The sequence below is a fragment of the Podarcis filfolensis genome (assembly GCF_964270895.1).
Source record: "Podarcis filfolensis genome assembly, chromosome: 3".
Lineage (NCBI taxonomy): Eukaryota > Metazoa > Chordata > Lepidosauria > Squamata > Lacertidae > Podarcis > Podarcis filfolensis.
The window spans coordinates 108190273-108216859 of record NC_139606.1 but is presented as its reverse complement, the minus strand read 5'-3'; the positions used below and the strand labels follow the sequence as shown (position 1 = coordinate 108216859).

At 43.6% G+C, this 26587-nt stretch overlaps 1 protein-coding gene and 1 long non-coding RNA gene across 47 annotated transcripts in view; one reads left to right on the top strand and one right to left on the bottom strand.

Annotated features, from left to right (window-relative positions):
- NRXN1 (neurexin 1) overlaps positions 1 to 26587 on the top strand; it is a 986669-nt gene that overhangs the window by 535435 nt on the left and 424647 nt on the right. The window lies entirely within an intron of this gene.
- The window catches only part of LOC310758956, a 78683-nt gene that overhangs the window by 22047 nt on the left and 30049 nt on the right, over positions 1 to 26587 (bottom strand). The window lies entirely within an intron of this gene.

Here is a 26587-nt window from a genome sequence, read left to right as displayed (position 1 = left end):
CTTAACACTCATTTACTTTTTTTTCGGTGCAAGACTCCCTTGTTTTTGTATGCAGCCACCGCACATGGTTTAGTTCTCTGAGCTGGCAGGTGGCAGCCAGTCTGTAATTCTGGTCTTGATTGTCTTGCTGCCAAGGCACAAAGGGAAGCCGCAGTAATCCACTCCAGCATTTTGTGGAGAGAGCCGCCATGTGTGCTTTTCACTCCAACGTCCCCCATAAATCTTGCGGCAGTCATAAAACTCTTAAGGAATCTTTAAAGACGTGTGCTTAAATTTCTGCGCAAAGCGTCGTAAAATTCTGTGAACGCCCGTGAACTGCACAGTCTCAAATGGCCAACCAGAAGCCAGTCGTTCCGCATAGGAAGGCCAGAGGATTCTGGCAAAAAAGGGAAATTGCCAATGGGACACTTAATTCATCCCTTACTCATCCAGAATGGAGATCAGCCCAGTGAAAATAAATCCCCAGGTCCCATCCGGTGCTGCCCTGGACAAACATTTCATCTGATCTAACAGGGCAATCCTCATGTTCCTTTTCAGAGAAAGTGCATTCTGATTGCTATTGACACATAACAACACCCAAATAACTCTTGTTTGAAATGCATTAGAAATGTCCAGTATGGACTGATTAACTTTTAATGCTCCTGTTTTCTGAGAAGCGCTATGTGCTCTGTTTCAGTAGTGTGGGATAACCACTGTCCATTAATATTTATGCTTTCTGGTAACAGGTTATAAAGCACCTAATCACATAAACAAATGTGTCAGCTCGGTGTGCGCCTGGAAATCTGAATTTAGTCATGATAGTTACACTGTGCAGATTTGTGGGGGGCAAAGAGAGACTTTCAAAAAGCAAAAAACCTATTCTCCTCTTGGTGTATATGCTCACCCCATGCTTTCACAATGAACCCGAGGTTGCAAGGAGCAGACTGGAAGCAATTTCTTGATTTTTATTTTTTTTCAAAGGCAGGGAATCATTTCTTACTTTTCTGAATGCCACTCAGCTGCAGGTAAATTAGAATTCTACAGCTTTAGGATTGCCAATTAGAGCCAATTGTAACCTGAATGGCAGGTCTTGGCATTAACATTCTTAGCAGGATGTCCCTCTCTACACCCCATGCCATTTCCACTCCACCCACCTCCATCCCCATGCCAAGGAGAGATTGTTTCCAATGCCTATGACCAAATTAGGAAGCACTGGATGCAGTGGAATATTCATTATCAAAAAAATAGAAAGAAAAGAAAGTTAATTGAAATAAATACTTGAGGCCTCAAAAAGGTATTCAAGGAGTAATGAGGAACGTTTGAACTTTTCTGTTGAAGATCTAGAGTTTTAACAGAAATCTAGGCAGCGTCCTGCAGGAGGCATGGTAGGGCAAGTCTAGTAGGGAAGTGCATACAGGTGTGGTGGCAAAACATGCACTTGCCGGTGGGAGGAAGAGGTAAGCCTTCTCAGCTTGGGGATCCGAAACAGTTGTAGTGACAGGAAGATGAGCTCAGCTGTGCTTCCTCTCCTCTGGGTTTAGAAAGTTCAAAGCTGCTCTCTGAAAACTGAGTTTTGGCTCTTAGAGTTTGTAAGTGTCTGCATTACAGTGAAGAGTGGCAAATGCTGGCATTTACCTGTTGCCCATCCTATGCCACACCTGAGCTCAGGGTTGTGTCGACTGGTGAATGTTGAACATCACCAATATGTGATTCTCTGCAATTGCATATGTGTGTTCAAAAGGCAGGGAAATAAATGCTGGTTTTCAAATGATCGCAGATTGAATCTGGAATTGTCAATGTTCTCAAGTGAATGTCAACATTCACACCAGATTTTGACGGTTCCTTGTGTCACCTAGACCATTTAACTTCCCGTTTATTGCCCACACATGTTGACAAGTCTTGATCTAGACCTGGGGTGGGGAACCAATGGTTGCCTAGACACTGTAGGATTCCTTTGTCACCAGCCAGCATGACCAATAGCAGGGGATGATGGGAACATCTGGAGGGCCACAGATCCCCTACCAATAGACATAATAAATGACTTCCTTACTAATATCCCCATGCCTGATTCAAGGTGCATATTATTACCTACAAAGCCCTAAAGGACTTGATCCCATTGTATTGGAGGTCCAACCTCTTTATGCATGAGCCTGTGCATCAGTTCCGGTCACCTTCTGAGGAAGGTGCATTGGCAGGGTTGTGGGGCAGGGCCTTTTTGGTGGCTGTGCCCTGACTGTGGAACTCTCCCAAGGCATCTTAGACTCTCTGCTCAGACCCTCGCTAGGCTTGTAAATGAATCCCTGTTAAATTATTCTGTGCGCAGAGCAACAGCAAACAGCAATGAGCTCTGTAGAAAAGCCCATTGCTGAATTGATGAGACGCTACCAACCGTCGCACAAAGCTTTCTTTTCAAAGGCACTCGCATGTGACTATCCCCAGGGCACAGTATCCGCTGAACATGTTTGGAAAATTCGCCATTAAATCCCGTTCGGCTTCTCGTTGATTTGTGCACAGATCTACTGCCAGCTCCACCTATGAAGTTGTACTAATAGTTGGCATGCTAACAGTCTGTTGGCAAGTACCAAGGGGGGGGGGGAGGATTGTTAACCACTAAATGAAAGACTGTTTGAGGTTTGTTTGGTTTTTGTATCTTGGTTCCCCCCGCCCCCACATGATAAAGAGTTTCATAGTGTGGCATTTGTACTTTTTCTGCTCTCTTTAAAATTCTGTAAGCTTTGTGCTCGGCAAAATAACTGCTGTTACAGTATACTTGTTACTTTTATATAGTGTGCTTTAATGACATAAAATGGATGTCCCAGGGATAAAATTACATGCTTCGTACCATTCTGTCTTGTCTTGAGGATTTAAGCTTGGTAATCTTTCAGAAATTGATCATTAGTCGCCCATCTTTTATAATGCTGCAATTGGCAGGAAATTTGTGAAAAACAGTACTTAAAAAAAAAATAGAAAGATCAAAGAGTGGGTGGTGGTAGTGGGTGACACTTCTGGAGGTTTAGGGCTAACATAGTTGGAGACGAATAAGCCATGTAAAAAAAACCATAGCCAGATCCAATGCAAAGGAAGGGAAATCTCCAGGGTTCAAAAGTATCAGTTCAACATTCCTGCGAGAAAGAAAAGCACCAGAAGACATGGCGGAAAACATGATTTAAGGCAGGGGCAGCCAACATGGTGCCTTCCATAATCTTTCTGAAATCCAGCTTCCATCTGACCCAGCCAGCATAGCCCAATGGTCAGGGATTGTCAGGGTCTGGACTGAAGGGGATGATATTGAGGAGGAATGGTGGAGATCTCCCCAAAGCTTGAGATCGCCCCCCCTCTCTAAAGCTTCAAGAAAAGAGGAAGGCAGTATTGAATCACAGCAGTGGTTTGAGGAAGGTCACAGTTCAGAGACAGGTGAACAGAAGAGTTGGGAGATGTTGGGAGAAGCTAAGGATGAGGCAGAGCCAGAGCAGCCAGCTGACAACGTTATCACTGGAGAGTATTTCTGACCCCCCTTCTCCCAGAACGTGGCGTTCGTTGAGAGTGCAAGAACAAAGGACTCTGAGACAATTAGTCCCTGGCAGCCACTGTAAGGGGAAGTGCTGTTGTTAGGTAGAGAGGTGGGAGGAGCTCAGCTGGAGCAACGCCATTAACGGGAGACAGACTGCATTCCTTTGTCTCTTGCTGTGATGATTAGCAAGAACTCTCCCTTGTTTTTCTCTGCTCTTGCTTTCACTGGGGGAGGGAGAGAATTCCCTGAGTTTGACAGGGATGATGGGAGCTATAGTTCAAAAATATCTGGAGGGTACCATGTTGTTTAGAATGCCCGTAAGAGAGGCACTGTGTGAGAGCCTAAGACAGTACAAGGTGCCTGCTTGATCTCAATAGGCAGGGGCTTCCAAAATTATTATAAAATTGGAACAGGTATTGTATGGATCATGTAGCAGTGCCAATCCTGCCGATTTAATAATTATTTATTATTTATTATTTATTATTTATTATTTATTATTTATTATTTATTATTTATTATTTATTATATTTATTATTTATACCCCACCCATCTGGCTGGGTTTCCCCAGCCACTCTGGGCAGTTTCCAACAAAATATTAAAATACAATAGTCTGCTAAACATTAAAAGCCTCCCTAAACAGGGCTGCCTTCAGATGTCTTTTAAAAGTCTAGTAGTTGTTCTTCTCCTTGACATCTGATGGAGGGCATTCCACAGGACAGGTGCCACTACCAAGAAGGCCCTCTGCCTGGTTCCCTGTTACCTCACTTCTTGCAGGGAGGGAACCGCCAGAAGGCCCTCGGCACTGGACCTCAGTGTCCGGGCAGGTAGTCAGGTGGGCACATGTAGGGTATCCAGCTGTGGCATGTGTATCCAACTACTGCTGTTGTCTATATCAAACTGCCCTCTGTTCTGTTGGGGTGGAAAGAGCTGATTAAAAGCAAATAACATTGTTTATTCTCATGTGTACCCATCTGCTGCCTTCATTTCCATCCTTCCTGCCTGCTCTGACCATCCCAGGGCCAAGCATGGATTCTGCGGCCCGTGCAAGGTCAAGAGTGATCGTTTCTTGTGTGGTTCACTAATGAGATCTGTGTATGACTATCATGTGCTAACGTTGTGGTGATTAGGAATCTGCTACCTTGCAGTGTTTTGCAGAAGAAGAAGAAATGTGACTGTCTCCATTTGCAGATTTTACCAGCTGCTTAAATGCAGGAGGAATTTCACCTTGTAGACATCTTGCAGCATTTGTAATATTATTAATCTTGGGTACTTTTCAGATAACAGCGTTTTGTGCTTTTTAAATCCCATTTGGCTCGTGGGTACGCTATGCTGAGAAATGTGTCTTACCCGAAACTTAATAGCCAGGTGACATTAATCCAAAACTAGTGCTCTACTTATGGGAAAGCTGGAGGGAGCCTTATTGCTTAGGACACACATACACACAGTGTTACTCTTTGCCTTATCCTGCAAGGGTGTGTGTGGTTAAAATGGGATATGATTAAAATGCAAGTACAGTGGTACCTCGGGTTACAGACGCTTCAGGTTACATATGCTTCAGGTTACAGACTCCGCTAACCCAGAAATAGTACCTCAGGTTAAGAACTTTGCTTCAGGATGAGAACAGAAATCGTGCTCCGGCGTCACAGTGGCAGCAGGAGGCCCCATTAGCTAAAGTGGTAAAGAACAGTTTCAGGTTAAGAATGGACCTCCAGAACGAATTACAGTAAGTTCTTAACCCAAGGTACCACTGTATGTTTTCTGTTGCTTCTGTGACCTGAACCATCAAGTTCCAACTGCAAGAGTTTTTTGGCCAAACATTAGGCAACACTAAGTTGTTTGAAGGTGAAACAGACTGCCTTGGAAGATGTTGGGTTCTCTTTCATTAGGATGGATGAACACATTTCAGGGTTGCAGTATTTGTGGACTTCCTGATTAGCAGAGAGTTAGATGATCTATGAGCCCCCTTCCAGTTCTGTGATCCTGTGCTGTGTCTCATTTTGCTCCTCAAGCTTAGGCATAAACTTTTGCTGCTCCTTTTTCTCTCCTGTTAATAATGTTTATACCCGGTGCTATTTTTCTGCAAAAAAGAGGTGCCGGAACTCATCATGAACGCCTCCCTTGTTCTCTTATAATGGCATTGGCGCCCACCTGAGAGGTGCCGAGTTCCAGCTTTAAAAAGCCCTGTTTACACCTACCTAAAATGTGAAATAATTAAACTTCATTGGAAAGTATTGCTGGTTGTTGGGGACTATCTGGACAACATCGAGTGAGGAGAGGCGCCAGCTGGGGAACCCCCCGGGGAATTTCCGGAGGTGGGAGACTCAGAACCAGGGGATTGGGTTTGGAACACTGAGGAGAGGTCAGAGGGATAAGATTGGGAGGAGGTGCTGGATACTGAAGGGACAACAGGGTTTAGTGAGCAGGAGGAACCTGTGACAGACTCCGAGGCTGAAGCAGAGGAGGGTGGGATCAAGGGGCTGCTGGAGAATCCAGGGAGTCTCCCACTCCTGCTGTGACAAGCTCCCATCCCCTCTGGTCTCCAAGAATGTGCAGGATAATGAGGAGGACAGAACAAATAACAGAGGTGTGCAGAGACAGTTTGAGACAGCTTGGGAAACATCCAGAATATGTTGTATAACCAGTCCCTGATCCATAAGAGGGCCACTCCTCTTATTCCATGACTGCTAAGCTTACTTAGAAGTCTTTGGTGATCTACCTTGTCCAAAGAAGAGTCGCCGTGGAGAACAAACCTGCCTGAAAGACAGCTTGTAAACTACTATTGAGATTCTATGTGATACACAACTTTGGGGTCATGTTAGATGTGTTCTGGAGCACTTGAGCGCCTTAATTTTACACAGTGTGGCAGTGATGTCAGACAGGCCTAGAAATCAATTTGTATGGGCTGCTATGCATTTTGAACTGTAGGGAAAGGCCACAACTCACAATTAGAGCACATGTGTTGCATATAAAAGAACTTGTGTTAAGTTCTTAGTACTTTCCAGTAGGGCAGGGGAAATCTCCTGTCTGAACCTGAACATACACTGCTGGCCAAAGTAGACAATACTGAACTAGATGAACTGATAATCTGACAATGTATTAGGCAGGCTGCTGTTTCTGGTGGGCCCTAGAATATGTCCCAGAATCCTTTTTAAGCAAGCAGGTAGGCACCATGTCTTCTGTGGCAAGTCCAAGGGTTCCCTCAAGGCGGAAAGTTTGAACCCAATTGCTCTAAAGTGAATGTTTTGGTTGCTTAAAGTAGAATAAAAATTTCATTGTGTTTACTTCTGTAGTCATGTCTTAGCATATCCATGAGGAGGTTTGAGGTGTGATCAATGAAGTTTGTAAGAGGCTCCTGGTAGATATGAAACAAGGGAGCTCAGCATCCAAGTCCCTCAACTTCTCCCAGCCCATCATTTTCTGTGTCTGAAAATAAGAGGCAAGGCTTGTGGGGAAACTTCTCTCCATGCTGTATGTATGGAGGTGGCTCTTCCGAATAATTATCATGCAAAATAATGGCTTGGTCTTTAAAGACAATGCCTGAAATTCAGCTAGGAATTGGCATGATTGAGGGAAGACAACATTGCTAAAAGGCACAAACAATGCTGTTGGCTCTGCTGTAGCTTTTTTGAAACATAATCCTATTTGTAGTATTATTTGGAAGGGATCCTGAATTTGTTATGTCGCCGCACATATATATTCATCCTGCTCACTTGCGGTTTAGTTAACTGATTGCCAAGGAAAGAGAGAGAGAAATAAAATGAAATTTAGGGTTCATTCGTTTCCTGGAATGCAAGATCAGGAGTGCAAACTGAGCGAAGTCCTAGTGGTGCTTTCGCAGAATATGGGGAAATTCCAAGAGGACAAATTCCTAACAGATTCCTAACAATTTCCAAGAGAGTCTGCATCTGAACCTGCTTTTCCATAGCACTGTTTTTAATTTGCTGGCTTTTTACTATATCAGCTGTTGGTCTTACCATATGATGCCTCCCCTCTATCTTGATCTGCACTGTTGTATATGTTGCCATGTGCCCCGAGGGCCCTGATGAGATGCACTTATGTGAAAAACAGGCAAAAAGCCCATGGACTGGAAACAGACTGGTGCATTCATTCCTTTGTGTGCTGCACCAAAGATGTTTTGAGTGCACACAGAAGAGGTAACATTTGGAAGCATATGTATCATGCAAGCACAGTTGCTGGGCAGCAAGGATTGACTGTAGTTCCAAGTCCATAGTATATACTATGGGGGCCATTTCAAATGGACTCCAGCCCTGTGGGAGCTTGATTTACACAAGAGCCATAGTGGTGTGATGGAGCACATAGATCCCCCACAACTTTGGATGCAGAAGGTCCCTGGCTCAAACCCCAGCATTTCTTGGTAGGGTTGAGAGAGACCCTGCCTGAAGCCCTCGGGAGCCTCTTGGTCTCTCTATCTATTCTTTGGAACAATCCCTATCTATGCCCAGGCCACACTTTCCTCCAGTCCTTGAGTGCTTTTCCATATTGGGATATATGCTTGAGCTGTGATAACACCCCTTGCATGCAGACATGGATGGATGGAGGAGGAAACTCTCTCTCTCTTTCTTTCTCTCTCTCTCTGTGTAAATACCTGTGTTTCATATGGCTGGAATGTAGCCTACTGCACAAATATAAGCACCACATTCTTTCTTCCATCCAATTTTGCCCACCACTGACATGTGGGTCCTGGAATCAATTAAGAAATGTGCCCCTCCAGCTGTAAAGAACCTCTCCCCCCCCCAAATACTCCTGAGACAATACTGAGCTAAATGGGCCAGTGATCTGACTCAATATAAGGCAGCTTTCTATGTTTTTCATACCTGGGGTAATGCTTCGAGGGCCATGAAGGTGGAAGCCCAATAATGCAGTTACCAACCATGCAGTTGTCACTGGAATGCCATCCCAGCAACATGGGAATTGCTCATAGAGTAGCACTTCATGCCTTGTGGCAGGGAGGACATTTCAACGAAAGGACCCCTTTAGTCACAAATCCATGGTGGACTCCCATGCAAGGTATGGAAATGCCAACTCCCAAGGATATGATTATGAGATGGAAATGAAGGAGTCATAACCTGAGAGGAGGTTATGTTGCTTCTGCCTTTTCCAGTGACTGGAAAAGCTATTGGATTCACCGGCTGTGAGAATGCAATTTGTTTTCTTATTTCTTTCTGCACCACAATTCACTAAAGTAAATATTACTGTACGCAGTTTGTGTTGGCAAATTGTGGCTCACACCTGTAATTTGCAGCTTGCAAGCTGGGTTTCCCCACCCCCAATCCAGGTTTGAATTTAGGCAATGCATGCATAAAATCACAGTAAATTAATCTGCAGTGTGTAGATCTACCTGCAGCTGAGAAGAGAGGAGCTCCTTTATGCTTAATTATAATCAGAGGTTATAATTTCATTAGAAGGAGATGCAATAAAGCCATTCAGGGAATCAAACCAGAGTATACATTCTCCAATCCTGTTTTACTGTAGTCAGGAACTAAACCAGGGATGTGGAACTTGTGGCCCTTTGTATGCTGGTGAACTGAAACTCCCATCATCCTTGACCATAGTCCATGTTGGAGGCTCATCAGTCACATGATGGGACACCCAACATGGCTGACCAGTGGACTGTGTTCATTCTGTGGTGGTCTTCCCCTAGATTAAGGGAAGACTTATTATAAAGTATACAGAGGTTGTGTCAAGAGCGCCTTCTATCTAAAGTTTATGCGTGTGAGCCTTGCCACTAGCCCCTGACCACAAACCTCCAAAATCTGCCTAAAGGATCTAAAAGATCCTCTTCCAGGAGATGATATGAATAGCCACACTAAAGAAAAAGAAATGGCTTGGAGGTTTTAACAACAGCAACAGTTGCTCTTCTTATACTGTCTTCAGCCACTTGACTGCATGTTAATAAAAAATTTAGACATGCTCTATATATTTCCTGCCGACATGTGGACCAGATGTAGAATTAACTGGCAGACACTCTATCCATCAAATGGAAGCTGTAAGTAGGCTGTAGCTCCTCAGCAACTATTTCCCCAGATGCTGTGAATAACTTCTCTGTATTTTCAGAAGCTCCGTGTTAACATCCCACAATTTTGGAAGCATATTTTTAAACTAATTATCACCACCAAGCATGACTCTGAGATCGGAAGACACTGAAGTTCCCAACACTGTAATTTGGCGCCTGTTAGATCAGAGTTTAATAATATTTAAATGACACTGAAGGAGAAACAACTTTTCCATTTCTTTGGTCATGAAGATTCACAAAGATTTCAGTTTCTTCCCTTCATTTTATGCTTTTCTTTTCAGTGGGAATGAGCCTCAATCCATTCTGAGATCCATTCATGTTTTCCTTTGGTATTTTTTTTGTTCTGCTGCAGTAGGTTCCATTCATCAAAGTCTTTCTTCCATTTCACCATCTGCTAACGAAGAAGCATACATATTTTTAAATGCATGTTGGGGTGGGGAACCTCACGCCTATATCTTGCCCCACCAAGTAGAGGAGGGGGGAGCTAATTTGACCTGCAAGGCAATTTTCCCACAATGCAAACCACTCCCAACCTCTGATGTCACTGGTGATGTCAGGTGATGGGCAGGAGGACACATTTTAACCATGCATTGGCTGTGCACCCTGTTGCCAGCAGAGAGTAGGACTGTGCAGCCATGACAGCAGGATTTAATCCTCACTCATTAGCTGATGAGTAGGGATTAAAGCTCTTAGAAAAAATGGTGTCCATTTAAGCAGCTCCATGCTTCTCCTTTTAGCAGGTGGGTGGAAGGAGGAAAAAAAACCCTCTCACTCACCCTGCCCACCTAAAGGAGAAGTGCAGGGCTGAGTCAAAGAGTGCTTTTGCAAAGGGATTTAAGACCCATTCAGGTCGCTCTGATGTTTTAAAGGTGAAAGGAGCAGCTGCTTCAAAGAGCTCTTTTGAAAAGGGATTTAAGACAGCTCCCACACTCCCATTTCAGACTCTGGAGGCTCAAATCAGAGTACAGGGGCCATCTTAAAGCGCTCTGCAAACAGCATAAAAGATTTGTGGGTTCCCTATACAAGCGTTTCTGAGAGGAGGGTTAATTTTCTCACCTGTCAAATATGGCCCACAAAGCCAATCCTGAGAAGGATCTGGCCCATGGAACAAAATAGGTTTCCCACCTGACATATATCATAGCACACAATGGGTGCACATATCTTAGCCATGAACCTATATTAACAAATGAATTACCTCCCCTGGGAGTTTACTTTCCAAGTTAATGGATTTCCAGAATGGTAGCCTTGGTAGTCTTTTGCAGACAAAAACAAAAATAAAACATCTTGTGGTACCTTAAAGATAGGATTAATGGCCCATCACAAAGTCATCTGTGGCTGTATTTATGGCTGTGCCTGTTCAGAAGGAAGTCTCGTTGAATTCAAGTTCAGTGTAAACTTATCACCCTATCTCATTGCCCTCACTCAGAGAATGGAGGAGTAGACAGTTTAGCACTCTGTTGAGATTTTGCTCTTAGTGTTCTGAATTAACTGAATTATTCCTTCACTCAGTCTAATGCCAATTAACCACGTATAAGTCCTTTAACTGCAACATTCTATTTCAAAAATTCATATTTTATTGAGGAAATTGTGGTGTGCGGTTTCTGAAATATAACACTCAAGCTAATTTATGTTTTAATTGTTTGTATTAAACATAATTTTGTGTTAATGGCAATGCTCTGATGAAACCTAGGAGTCTAATTTCAGAGTTTATCATTTGAGTAAACTTGTGTGTAACATTTCAAGCTCTAAGTCTGTGTCACATCTCCCCTTTCCACTTCACTGCCAGTTTATGGCATTGTTTCATTATGAGGTTCTACGTGAAGGATGTGTTTGAAATAATGATTTATGGGGTTTGGGCCGCTGGTCAAAAAAGAGTGGTCAAGATCTCATCACTTTGACAAAGGAGCTCAAACTTTACATGAAGAGTACAGATAACATCTACAGGTAACAAAGGAGATCATTTATTTCCAGGTGGAAAGAGCAAAAAATGAGCAACATATTCCACTGATGTTTAAAATTCACACTAGGAAGTGGGTTAAGGCTGCACTCATAACCATACTACCCTTGGAGTAAGCCCCATTGATTTCAATGGGACTTATTCCTGAGTGGACATGGTTAGGATTAGTGTTTAGTGCATATAAAGGACCCCTGGACGGTTAAGTCCAATCAAACTTGATTATGGGGTACGGCTCTTATCTCTGCTTTCGGGCTGAGGGAGCTGCCGTTTGTCCACAGACAACTTTCTGGCTCATGTGTCCAGCACGACTAAACCGGTTCTGGTGCAACGTCACACCGTAGCAGAAACCAGGGCGCATGGAAACGCCGTTTACCTTCCCACTGCAGTGGTACATTGACAATTGCAGAATAAGAGAGCTGTAAAAGAAATGCATGCTGTTCATGAACCACGATTTCCAACAGCTCTTCCACAATTATAAAATGGATATTTTTGTCTCCTCCCACCAAACATACAATGTTCCCACCCGCCAGGCCTCTGAGAGAAGGAGGGAATTCAAGGAAACTCTAATGACCTCAAAGCAGGGGCGGGGAGAGAGAGAGAGAGAGAGAGAGAGAGAGAGAGTTAACAAGGAGAAAGATTCAGTGGCTGGGGAATCTTTTAATTAGTTTTCCCCTTTAAGCAAATAAGGATTCTCACATTCCCAGAGAGAACAGTAACTCCACTGGGCTTGTAAAGCTCATGTGCAGAGCTCAGCACTGCAAGAAAGAATCATGAGGGGATGGCGTAATAGGTAATATTTACTGCTAAGGTGCTGGGTTGAGAATGCCATTTGAAAAGGGGTTTTCCTTTGAGATTGGCTAGGCCAGGAATGGCCAGCTTCCACACTCTAAAGGTGACTAGTCCATGGGCCAGTACAACTCAAGCCCCTGATGGATGGTCAGGTTCTACAGTATATTAGAAATCACACAGCAGCAAGGACTTCACAGGCATAGGACTTAGAAAGCATGCAGTTGGATGCTATGGGGTCATTGATGGTGGAGGGGAGGCTAGAAACCAATTTACTTCCTAAAGAGACAGATGGGCACCGATGCTTTGCTGTTGCTAGGATGGATGACAGGCAAGACATATTGCATCAAACAGAACATTACCTGTAAGTGCAGCAATGTATCATACGTTACAGAATGCCAACATGCTAGATGTCAGGTGCAATATGTTGGGAAAACAACTACCAATTATTGTACCCATTTCAGGAAGAGGAAGAAAAAAATCACAAGTCAGCAATCACAACAAAACAGCTTGAAAAACCTGTTGCCAGGTTGTTCAATTTAAATTACCACAACTTATAAGACTTTTGGAATGTTTCAAATCAGAGGAAAAACCCACCCAGCTCTAAGGCAGGAGAAGCAACAAGGAATGTCGGAATATAAACTTGGGCAACTATGATCTATGTCCTTGATTCTTTTCCAGACCTTCCTTAGGACTCTCATACAACAGTCATCACCTCCCAGACCATTCTGGCCTTTTTCATCATTCCTAGAACTAGTCAAAAGAGGCACTGATGGCCACCAATTGATGACACTGATGCCTTGGAAAGAGAGATAGATAAGTTCATGGACGATGAGGCTACCAATGACTGGTAGTCACAATGGTTATATCTCTACTGGCAGAGGGAATATGCTTTTGAATACCAGTTGCTGGCAATTTTATGAAGGGTGGAGTTCTGCTGTGCTTGGTTTCTGCTTGTAAACTTTCCATAGACTTATAGTTGGCTGCTGTGAGAACAGGGTGCTGGATGAGATGGGCCAGTAGTCTGATCCAATAGGACTCTTCTAATGTACTTATGCACTAGGTAAAGGACCCCTGAATGGTTAAGTCCAGTCAAAGGCGACTGTGGGGTTGTGGCGCTCATCTCGCTTTCAGGCTGAGGGAGCTGGCATTTGTTTGCAGACAGCTTTCTGGTTCATGTGGCTAGCATAACTAAACTGCTTCAGGCACCACGGAACAGCGTGATGGAAACCAGAGCGCACAGAAATGCTGTTTACTTTCCCACTGCATTGGTACCTATTTATCTACTTGCACTGGCATGCTTTCAAACTGCTAGGTTGGCAGGAGCTTGGACAGAGCAATGGGCGCTCACTCTGCTGTGGGGATTCGAACCACCAACCTTCTGATCAGCAAGCCCAAGAGGCTCAGTGGTGTAGACCACAGCGCCACCCGCATTCCCTACTTATGCACTACCCTGCCCAGCAATGGTCCTAGCGTTTGGGAATGAGGGTGGCGGCACCATCCTATTGTTTGCCCCAGGCAACTGTATGGCTTGGGCTGGTCCTCACGTCAGCTGAGAAAGGGACTGAACCCAAGTTTCCATCAATTCAAGTCCACCCAATACACTGTATGGACTTCGCAGCTCACACTGGACCATAGGATCAGGCTGTGTGCAGTTACAGTAACCTATCATATATCTAAATCCTCTGTGTAGAAAGATATATAGTATTTTTCCCCCCAAGATGTATTTTCTTCTAAATAATACATTGTCTCATACATTTTAAATTTGTCTGTATGACTGCGATAGAAAATGCAATGCATCCTATTATCAGTCAGTTCCAGTCAAACACCTTGTCTGCAACATTCCCTTGTGGAAAATGTAGGTCATGGATAATTTACTGATATGGAGGATCCTTGACTAGGTATGTAAGATTATGTATGAGTGCATCATCATCACAATGCACCGTAACTGTAAAATGCCAAGGAACAATTCTGGCCGGGAGATCGACAAGCCTGCCTTTTTTCATCTCCCCTTTTCTTTTTTTAAATAAATAAAAAAAAGCTATTTCATTAGCTAGCATGAGATACTTCAGCATAATGCTGCCATTTCATTAGAGAATCTCGGGTAGATTTGCCAAGAAGTATTTAAGAGTAAGCAAAAAGGCCTTAACTAAAGGCTATGCAATTTCACGGTGAGTTATGTGTCTGGAAAGCAATAGTTCGTCACCTCTAAAGTCACACGGTTCATTACTTGCCAATCCAACATACAGAGACATCACTGCGGAGGAATCCAAATGGACGTTAAATCGACATGAGCCCTGTAATTATGAGGCAATCAAAATAAAAGTCACTGGTTTCAAAGTTAAAATGAAAATCTGTAATTATGTTCCTTTTTTTAAAAAAAAAAGCCCAAAGAAGCTTAGATTAAAGAGAAGGAGGGAGGGGAGACAACTGTATGTAAATCAGATGCAGGCAGCACAGTAGAAATATATTGTTCAAGGCCTGTGCTTTCTAAATAATAGACAAGGTAACTGTATAGACTGATTCCTTTGAAACTTCTGACAAGTGTGATTTATGGTGTTCCTCAAGCACATTCAGTGCCTGAATATTCAATGGAGAGGGCTTGACTCCCCTCCCCCTAATCTAATCTTGTATGGAATTATATTAAAATGGTGGCTTAACTTGGAAAGTTACAGAAGGGAAGGTATGAATTGCGTTTGTGCAAGTGGGGGAGAATTATACAATTTGAAAATTGCTATTTTTGCATGCAAGGCTGCAAACAGCAATTAATCACTGTTCTTCCTCTCGTCAAAACTCAACTGTGAAGTTTCTGAGAAACGAAACACTTGAAAGGACTCATTTAAAAGCCTTTGCCGGTGTCATAAAATGTCAGGAGGAAGGAGGGGAAAGAGGAAAGAAAGAGAGAGAAAAAAGGTGTCCTTGTTTGGCATAAATCAGTCAATAAAGTAATATCTTTAGGAGATGCGGATTAGCTCGCCTATGCCTAAAGCAGTTGGTTCTCAGGGCTAGTTGTAGATTTATGATTCCTTACAGAGCATATCTTGAGGATACTCATTGACTCACCATGATCCACCCTTTTATCTTCTAGCTTTTTGCTCAGTGCTGCTGCTTCCGTTTCATTGGCTTTGATTATGTTCACATACTCAGGCTTACCTGAGGGTTTGACCCCAGGGTAATTATTTTGGAGTAGCTTTGTGTGTCGCTGAAGGCATTTCCTTTTGAGGAAATTACAAATCCTACCTCTCTGTGACTCTCTTTCTTCTGGAACTGGTGGCTTGGTTGAGGCAGTGAGCCTGAACATGCTTACTTGGGAGTAAGTCATGGTGAAATCACTAGGACTCTCTCTTGAGTAAACGTTGCAACATTGCTTCCTTTTGGCACTCTTTGCTGGATGAACAACAGAGGTCATGCGAATGAGCAATTTCATGAAACAAGCCTTATGACTGGTGATGTCACCAACATTTCTAAGGGCTTGGAGCCTGGATTTGCAGAGCTCATGCTGCTCAGAAGCAGTATAAATGAATATACTTTTCCTTCAAGGGAAAGGGCGGTAACTCAGTGGTAATTAGCTGCTGTGCATGCAGAAGGTCCCAAATTCAATCCCTGGTATCTCCAGGGGAAAACGGGGGGAAACTGGAGCATTTCTACTAATCATTGTAGACAGTGCTGATCTCAATGGACTCAGTATAAGGCAACTTCCTAAGTTCCTATATCCTTCTACAGAATGGGTAGCCAATGTGGTGCCAACTTCCATCATCCCTGATCATTGGGTGTGCTGGATGTGGTGGATGGGAGTTGGAGTCCCACAACATCTACATTGACTACCTGTGTTCTATAGCTTGGAATGGCATCGAATTTAGAATGGATTGTAGCAGATGTCTTTTCTCCCATTTTGTCCCAATGGTATTTGGAAGAAACATGCAATCCAATATCTTTCCAAGGCATTCCATAACAGAAGTTGAAGACTTCCAAAAGGGTGACAAGCATGGTGACAAGTCTAATTGTGGATAATTCTCTGGAATGATATGTGCCACGGGTAGCCAGCCTGGTTGGACTACAACTCTCATCATCCCTGACCACTGACCATCCCTGCTGGTGTTTTTGTGAGTTCTAGCCCAACAACGTTGGCCACCCCTGATATAGGTCGAGGCACAAGAAGTCTAGACTTTGGGTTGTCCTGGAAAGTAACTCACACAGCTTTCACTGCTCAGTCAATTGAGGAGGAATTCTCTCCAAAAGCTGAAGATGTGGGATCGCAGTCTGCAGTTCCATGGTGTCCAAAGCAATGGACATTAAAAGCTGCTCTACCCAATTTGTTCAAGCCCACCCACTGTGCCAGATAGTATGTGTCTAGAAGACATTAATGTCTAAGTCTCAGTCCACCCTTGAAATAGGTCCATCCAGATTCCATTGCTCTTTTTCATCTGCTCAGTGAAGGGTAGTCCTGGTGGCTGCTCCTATTTTTTCCATGTGAGCCTACACTGGATCAAGGGGTTGAGAGGGACTGACTCCAGACACAGCAGCTGACTGACCGGATAATTACTGCCTAAGATTGTGTTATATAACAATACCCTTATGGGTATTTGGCTTTTATGATGTCCCCATAAAATAATCATTTCCAAGGTTCATCAAGGTGTGCTTTCATTACTTTACTCCTAGGGGCTTCTTGAGATGTGCCTATCTCAGGTGTCCAGAGGGCTGTGTGATTGCAGGGTCACTTTCTGTTTAATAGCAGTGGAGTGTTTTTTGACCTGGCATGGAAGGATAAAGCAACTTATTCAAGGGGGATGTGGGAGACCATTTAACTTTGGAAAGCAAACATTCTGCCTGCACACTGCCTCAATAGAGTGGCACATGCTCTGGTTATCTCCTGCTTGGACTACTGCAATGTAGGGCTACCTTTGAAGGTGACTTGGGAATTACAGCTAATCCAGAATGCAGCTCCAGGCTGGGTGACTGGGAGTGGCCCCTGAGACCATATAACACCGGTCCTAAAAGATCTACAGTGACTCCCAGTATGTTTCTGAGCACAATTCAAAGTGTTGGTGCCAACCTTTAAAGCCCTAAATGGCCTTGGTCCTGTATACCTCAATGAACATCTTTACCTCCGTCGTTCAGCCCAGACACTGAGATCCAGCTCCGAGGGCCTTCTGGTAGTTACCTTACTGTGAGAAGTGAGGTTACTGGGAACCAGGCAGAGGGCCTTCTTGGTAGTGGTGCCTCCCCTGTGGAATGCCCTCCCACCAAATGTCAACGAGATAAAACATATGGCTTTCACAAGACATCTGAAGACAGCCCTGTATTGAGAATTTTTAATGTGTGATGTTTCTTTATGTTTTTGTATTCTGTTGGAATGATGATGATGATGATTGATGATGATGATGTTAGTAGTAGTACCCTGCCCAGCTGACTGAGCTGCTCCAGCCACTCTGGGAAGCTCCTAACAATAACAGCAGCAGCAGCAGCAACAACAACAACAACTATTATTATTATTATTATTATTATTACAAAAATCACAGGTCATTTCTCTATTAAAAACCCATAGTGTATGGATACTGAAAAGCTAAGACTATAAACATGTCAAGTAAAACTAAAGCTAGGATGGCTTTAGAATTATTACAAACATTCATGGAGTATAAAACGATGGCTACAAGCCATGGTGACTGTGTTCTACCTCTACTGTTGGGGTTGATATGCCTCTTAATACCTGATGCTGAGAATCCCTGGTAGGGAGAGTGTTGTTGCACTCAGAGTGCTGGACCGGATGGGCCTTTGACCTGATCCCGCAGGGCTCTTCTTACGTTCTTCACACACTTTATTTTGCTTAAAACATCCCGTACAATAACAAAATGACAACTGGAATTCTGTGTAATGAAGTGTATCTCCTACGTCGCATCCAGATGCTAAAAGGTTCTTATGATTTATTAACTCCAGACTGGATTTTGGCAGTCTCCTAGCTGCTGAGTTGACGGTTCATAGTAGCCTCTGTGTGTATGTGAGTGTCATGTGAACAGACCCCTAATACATTGCCATATCTCCTTAGTTGCTAATACATCTTTTGATCTCAGCAAATATATGCCCCTTTGCATTTTATTCTAAGAACATGACAAAGATTATTGGTTTAGACGCAGTAAAACAAAAACACCAAAAAAAAAACCCTATTGTCTTTAGATAATTTTTTCTGACCTCTGTAATCTAATGAGCAACTTTCCATCCTTGTAAATGAGACACACTTTGCTCCTAAGCAAGCATATAAAGTACACAGCTCCAGGATGGCTCTTTGTAAAGTCTGAGCTCATTGCTGTAACTCAACCACAAATGTTGTTTTCCCTTGGAACAGCTCCTTATGTTTGCTGTTGGAAGCTGCTAGCGAAGCTGCGGCATGTCCCACCCACTTCCACCACCTTGCCCATCTGGTGCTCTTTTTTAAAATATAAAAACCCATATAAAGCATCTGTTATGTACCATTCATTTCTGAAAGGCCCGGACTTTCAAAAGAGACAACTTCACACTGCACACCAAAGTAAAGGTAAGATTGGCAGGGAAGTGTTTAGAGATAATGATGATGCCAAACTGGGAGCGCACTGGGGTGTTTTTTTGTTGTTGGAGGGGAAGTGTAACTTTCCCAATATAGAATATGATGCGAAATTACAAGCATGGTCCAATAAACTTTCCAGATTTTTGGACCCAACTTGTGCTTGCTGTGGCGTTGCAGATATCCCTGTGGCTTTGGCTCCTTTTTTGCCTTTCTGAAATTTATCTTGGGCAAGCAGGGCACAGATTCCTGATTCATGCAATTTGTGCATTTGTCCACCTTTAAAAAAAATCATGATAAAAAAGAAAACAAGGATCATGAGGTAGAAGAAGAAGAAGAAGAGTTTGGATTTGATATCCCGCTTTATCACTACCCGAAGGAGTCTCAAAGCGGCTAACACTCTCCTTTCCCTTCCTCCCCCACAACAAACACTCTGTGAGGTGAGTGGGGCTGAGAGACTTCAGAGAAGTGTGACTAGCCCAAGGTCACCCAGCAGCTGCATGTGGAGGAGCGGAGACGTGAACCCGGTTCACCAGATTACGAGTCTACCGCTCTTAACCACCACACCACACTACCAAAGGAGTGCCTGTTCTATATTTGACATTGTCAGCATGATACGGAGGGTGGTCTTCCTTTGCCATCGTGCAGTGACTTCAGCCACCTGAGAAATGGTTTGAACTGGACCTTTGCTGAGAGGGAAAGGCGAGTTTTCTAAAATAACTGAGTGACCCACAACATTGAGCTTAGACCACTTGAATGTTGTATTACTGACCGGAAAGGTCCTAAAGGTAATTGGGAAGGGGAGCGATCAATTTCCACAGGGAAAACTGGGTCTGCTACGTATGTGTTTTTCGCTGCTGAGAGTGAGGTTAGGCACTGTCCGGATGAAAGAACAAACCTTGTCCACCTCCTTTCTTTTCATTTCTTTAATGATAGGGCTAGAGCCTAAAATTAAACTCAGCAGGTATGAAGATTGATTCTACGAAACTTTCAAAGGGTTTTGCATAGGCTTAGATTGCCTATGGATTTATGTGGTGCAGAAAAGTCAAGGGAGACAAAGCTTACATGGAATGGCATAAATGGTGATACCTTCCTTGCACAATGGCCGGGGGAGATAAAGGAGGTTTTCTCTTCCTCCCCTCTCTCAGATTGGGGCAGGGACTGTTGGCACATGCTCTGATTGGGTCAGCTGATGTGTCTCACCATAATCTCAGCTGGTATAGGAGGCAGTGATGGTCACCAGCATGGATGGGGATTAGACAAAATTCATGGAGGAGAGGGCTAGCCATGGCTACTAGCCATGATGGCTGTGCTTTGCCTCCACAGTTGGAGATAGCAAAGGGGCAGATCTACTATCAGGGCCGGATTTATGTATAGGATAAGTAGGCTGAAGCCTAGGGCCTCTAGATCTAGGGGGCCTCGCCAGCCTGCCCGCTCCCCAGTGCCGCAGACAGTCTTCCCTCTCCCAAAATTGCAAACCCAAGACTTGATGTGAGGGCATTTCTCCCCCATTTCAATGAGGGAAGGTGGACTTGGACATCGTATTCCTCCATAATCCTCTAAGGGAGAGGTCACGTACTCAACTTGGATACCACTCTCCCCCATAATCCTTGGGATATACAGTCAAGTACACAGCACCCCTCCCTTGAGGGGAACAATGAACATCCATTAATGGGTCTCCTATTATGAAACTAATGAAGATTAAGCTTCAGGGCTCCTAATCTCAGAGGTGCCCACAAGCAACTTTAGTCCACATTGCTTTTTTTAAAAAAATTGTTCTAGTTGCACGACTCAAATCATTCTAGGATGCATCTTAAATGTATATAATATTTCTCTAATTTTCATCCCCCCCCCGCACTTAACTCAAAAACTATAAGGCATAGAATATTTTTGTTCACATCAGTGACTTGGACATGTGAAATAATCGAGTACAGCAATTTTATTCAAAATCTGAGATGTAGTAATTTATTTATTTGTTTATTTTAAAGTGATGATCTGTTGTGGAACAGCCCCATTTATGAAGATAACAGTAATAATAATAATAATTTATTATTTGTACCCTGCCCATCTGGTTGGGTTTTCCCAGCCACTCTGGGCAGCTTCCAACGAAGATTAAAAATACATTAAAATGGCACACATTAAAAACTTCCCTGAACAGGGCTGCCTTCAGATGTCTTCTAAGTGTCAGGTAGTTGCTTATCTCTTTGACATCTGGTGGGAGGGCGTTCCACAGGGCGGGCGCCACTACCGACAAGGCCCTCTGCCTGGTTCCCTGTAACTTGGCTTCCTGCGGCAAGGGAACCGCCAGAAGGCCCTCAGCGCTGGACCTCAGCATCTGGGCAGAATGATGGGGTGGAGACGCTCCTTCAGGTATACTTCAGGTATACTTCAGGTATCCAGTGGCTTCCAAGACCTTGCTGCTCGTTGTGAATGGTGCCCCCCATAACAGTTCAAGCTTCAGGAGCCCCAGAACATAGTTCCGCCACTGCTTACATCATCTTCACCAAAAAAAATCTATTTTCTTTTTTATAGTATGACTGCAGTTGTTCAAACTCATTTTGTTCACCGTAAGCCACAGACAGCATAAGCGTAGGGCCTGGTCGCCACTACTCATGAGAAAGGGTTACCAGGCCTTTTCAGTATAAGGAGCTGACTATGGTATACAGAGTGCCCTGTATTGTAATGTCAGTTCTTGCTTCGGGGCCCCCAAAATGTAGGTTTTTGAATACCAGTTGCTGAAAACCACAGGCAGGGGGAGAATGTTTGAGTGCTTGAATCCTGCTTGCTGGCTTCCTACAGGCATCTGGCCTGATCCTGCAGGCTCTTCTTATGTTCTTAGGTTCAGATCATGTCACTTTCCTATCATGTTTGTTACTGGGGCCAGCGGCTGATACAAGAGCCCCATTGGCAGAAGCCTTGACACAGTCTTAGGTGTGCATGTGCCTGATTTTGATGTTTGGCTTATGGAATAGTCAGGACAGAATTCTGAATTATGGGAGCCGCGATACCAGATCCAAATTTCGCTTGAAAAGCTGGCAGCGAGCCCAGCCTTAAGTGTTTGTATAAAAACGGTCCGTAGACTTTGATTGATATCTCCCTTTCCTGTTTCACAGCACTACATTCTCACATTTCAAAAATAATCTCCCTAAAACGGGACGTGGTTCTAATATCGGCGCTGTTACAGCCTCAGCAATAAAGGCTGGTAGGTTGTTAGAGTTCTGATAACGCAAGTCTCTTTCGTGGAGTATCTTTTAACAGCTGCTAGAGTTTCTAGCCCTTTTCCTAGCAGCACTTTCTTTAAATATATATATCTATAGCTCAGATTCTATAACAGGAAATGTGCTAACAGGTTTGCTTCATTAATTTGCATGTAACCAGAATCGGTGCAGACACTGAGATCAATAGCACAAATTATTTATTTAAGGCATTCTCCCTCCCTCCCTCCCCCACCTGTCACTCTCTCCCTCCTACTAACACCACCTCAGCTGATGCAGCTCTCCACATTTTTATAGATAATGCATGAACACATTTAGGAGTTTTTTAGAAAAACAAGTAGTGCAAGGGACACTTGGACACCTTAGGCTTGGAAATGGCATGTCCAGAGTTCTCTCCTATGTGTCCCTGCATCTAGGGATGTGGTATAAATTTGATTCAGTTTGCATTTAAATGCAAACCTACCTAATCCTTACTTTCTGAAACAATCTGTGAACCCAAATGCAACTGACCTTTGAAATGTGAGCTTCTCTGAATTTTGCAGGACCCCTCACCCACCCAGCATATACTTGGGGAAAGTGTGCATAAAAATGCATGTTTGTGGAAATGATATACAAAAATGTGTTTGAGACCATTTGAGGGTTTTGCCCCCCTTTGTTGTGTGCAAAATCTCCACACTTCTCAGTTGCCAGATCTTGCCAATGTATCTATGTGTGTGAGGGGGGGTTCTTTAACCCTTCCTGCTAGCCTCCATAGGCCTCAGAGTTATCCAGAGTGGCCGCCGAGACCACATAATACCAGTCTTGAAAGACCTACACTGGCTCCCAGTACGTTTCCCAGCACAATTCTAAGTGTTGGTGCTGACCTTTAAAGCCGTAAATGGCCTCGGTCCAGTATACCTGAAGGAGTGTCTCCACCTCCATTGTTCTGCCCAGACACTGAGGTCCAGTGCTGAGGGCCTTCTGGTGGTTCCCTTGCTGCAAGAAGCCAAGTTACAGGGAACCAGGCAGAGGGCCTTCTCGGTAGTGGCCACCACCCTGTGGAATGCCCTCCCAACAGATGTCAAAGAGAAAAACAACTACCAGACTTTTATAATACATCTGAAGGCAGGCCTGTTTAGGGAAGCTTTTAATGTTTAATAGACTATTGTATTTTAATATTCTGTTGGAAGCTGCCCAGAGTGGCTGGGGAAACCCAGCCAGATGGGTGTGGTATTATTATTATTATTATTATTATTATTATTATTATTATTATTATTATTATTATTATTATTATTATTATTATCCAGCCTGCCGCTGAATAGGCATTGTGCACCTAATAACTCAGGAAACACTAAACCTCTCTGAGACAGGCTCAATGGGTCCATAGCATTGTGGTGAAACACAATTGTTCAGGACAGAAGGTGGTCCCAAGTTCCATCCCTGACAATATTTGTTTGCTTGTTTTTAAAGAAAGGAAGGAAAAGGGGGAAGGAGAGGAGAGGAAAGAAGGAAGATGTGGTTGGTGGTGTGAAAGATTTTTTTCATGAAATGCAGGAAAGCCTTGTGCCATCAGCCTAGGTCAAGAACACCCATGGTCTGATTTGGCAAATGGTCATTTCCTGTGCAATAAATTTTACCAGGTTTCTCAAGGTATCTTCCAGATAATTATCCTGTTTGGGAAGGCAGAGACGATGATGGCAGCAGCATGGTACATTGCAGGCATGCTGTTTGACTCCAATTGCCATCCACCTCAGCCAGCATGGTCAGTGGTCAGGGAACACCCACCCAGTTTGAAGTTCAGCATCATCTGGAGGTCCACAGGTTACCCACCCATCTCTGCCACTGTAGAAGAACAATGTAAACTTTTCTGGGAGATTATGTATAGCTAATCTAATAGAATGGTAAGATAATTAAAAGCTCTCCATTATGTCTAAACTAAATGAGTCTAGGTAGATTTGTTCTCTGGCTGTTTGTAAAATGGATTTTATCTCCAGTTTTGCACTCATCTCACGATTTTGAGATCTGGATTTATATTTCTTCTGGGACTTACTAAATCTTCTGTTTTCTCAAATCCTTCTCTCTCTTTTACTACATCCAGAATGTAAATAATTTTTCAAGGAATATACTTATTTAGAGAATTCACTTCGGATATTTTAACCTTTCTTGAATACTTTATTGGTATTCTACAGAAGGTTTGGTTTTGGGTAAACTCATTATTGTGGTTTTGTTTGAACTTTTCCATCCAAGCTGTTTGTGGCATATTTTTATGTGCAATATAGCTAGAAATATGAAATATACATGAATTTACAATCATACGTAATAGCGGGATAATTTCTCGATAATTGAAGTGCCACGCAGAGGCTGGTAGTTTCAGGATATCAGGCTAAATTATTTATACCTTTTGGACAGTCATTTTATTATGATTAATTTCACATCCTTGACATGCTTTTCTTCTTTGTAGGATTAAAATAGCCTCTCTTTTCACCCCTATCTTACAATTACCCTCATCTTCCCATGCCTACAAACTTTGGTCCTATCTGAGTTCTGAAGCACAGCAGAACATCAAACAGCTGATTAGTAGTAATACACAGATCTTTGTTCATATGGTTAATTGACCATCTGATGATGGCAACATTGACCTTCCTGTGCAAACAAGCCAACATAGGTGGGGGTTTTTTAAAAGGATCTATCATTTATTAGGGTTTTCACATTATTGCAATAAAACAGTACAATCATTTATTCCTTTCCTCCCTCTGCTCTCATGCCCTTTTCTGTTATTGTTGCTACGGCATTTTTGTTTCTGGTGTTCGGTTGTTCAACGTGTTATACAGTGTTCAGGCTCACATGGTCAGTTAAGGGTCAGGATAAGTGAGTGTCAATTCTCAAGCCCTCGCAGTTTTAACAACATCACAGGCTGAGCTTTCAATACCATCCCTTCATTCCAGACATGTCTCAATGGCACTTTTACTCATTGTTGCTATCTAAGGGTCAAACCAGACACAATTCACATAGCTACATTTTTAAAAGCAAATAGCAGTCTGCAGGGGGCCTGATCCAGATTAGCACTCTGTAGTTGGAGGTTTGCCCTTTGTGTGGTCCCAATCCAGACCAAATGCTATTTGCTTGTGTGTGTGTGTATGTGTGTGTGTGTGTGTGTGTGTAAAAGCTTGCGTTTGCTCCAGCAGGAGGTTGTTTGCAATGCAAATAGCAGGCATCCCCTCCTTGATTTGTTATTTATTTCTTTATAAATATTTAAGACGTTTATGGCTGCCCTTTAGCCAAAAAGGCTCTCAGAGTAGCTGACAAAAATCAGTACTAAGATGATCCCAGTCCTCAGGCTCGCAATCTAAAAAGACATGACACATTGGGAGTGGGGGGAGAGAACAGTAAGTTTCAGCGTAAGTTCTTAAAGTTGTAGTTCATACAGAACTGTTTTATGGCTATGTCCATGAAGATTGACAACATCTCCTTGCCACAGTCCCGTGTCTATAGATTGAGTCTGTAACATGAGGCAAAGGGGCAACACCCACAGACCTGAGTCCAGATTGGGGGCCCTGCAATTTGAAGACAATTCATACAACTGCTAATTGTTTGGATGGTGTCAAGTCTAGTTTGTCCCTAAAGAGATAGAATCAAACAGGGTCAATCTCTGGCAACTGCAGGTAGGCCTGAGGAAAGCTCAGTCAATAGAAGGTAAAGGTAAAGAGTAAAGGGACGCCTGACCATTAGGTCCAGTCATGGCCGACTCTGGGGTTGCGGTGCTCATCTTGCTTTATTGGCCGAGGGAGCTGGCGTACAGCTTCCGGGTCATGTGGCCAGCATGACTAAGCTGCTTCTGCTGAACCAGAGCAGCGCACGGAAACACCATTTACCTTCCCGCCGGAGCAGTACCTATTTATCTACTTGAACTTTGCCGTGCTTTCGAACTGCTAGGTGGGCAGAAGCAGGGACTGAGCAACGGGAGCTCACCCCATCGTGGGGATTTGAACCGCCGACCTTCTGATCGGCAAGTCCTAGGCTCCGTGGTTTAACCCACAGCGCCACCCGCATCCCTCAATAGATGGTATGTGACCACTTTCCAGAAATATAGCAAGGCTTCTTGTCCACCATGTTCATTTCAGATGTGCTTGAGTGCAGCTTGCTGGTATCCCACGCTGAAACTGCAGAAGCAATTTGAGAGGGAAATGGAGGAGTGTGGTCTGGGTCACCGTTTCTCCCCAAAAGCACAGGCACCATTTCCTTAACAAACCTATTGTGCCTCTGAGGTTGCGACTGGCCTGGGTCAGCAAATGGAAAAATCTTTAGAGGACCGGATTTGGCCCACCACTTGCTTCCTGTTTGCCTCTGTGCAGTAGGTCTCCTTTGCCTGACAGCAACTGAACTGAATATCTTTCGGGTTGCTTGGGGGGAAACAAGAGAGCTGTCAAAGCGGAGTAATGCAATACTGTCGTACTTTTCTGGCTTTCTCTGATCTAGCCTGGCTTCTGATCCCATTCGCAAGTGCCACAAGTTGTTCATTTGCTTCTTGCATTTTGTTGCTCCATTGTCAGTGCGTCAAACAGGGAGGCATTGCTCCCTCCTCTTGGCTGTG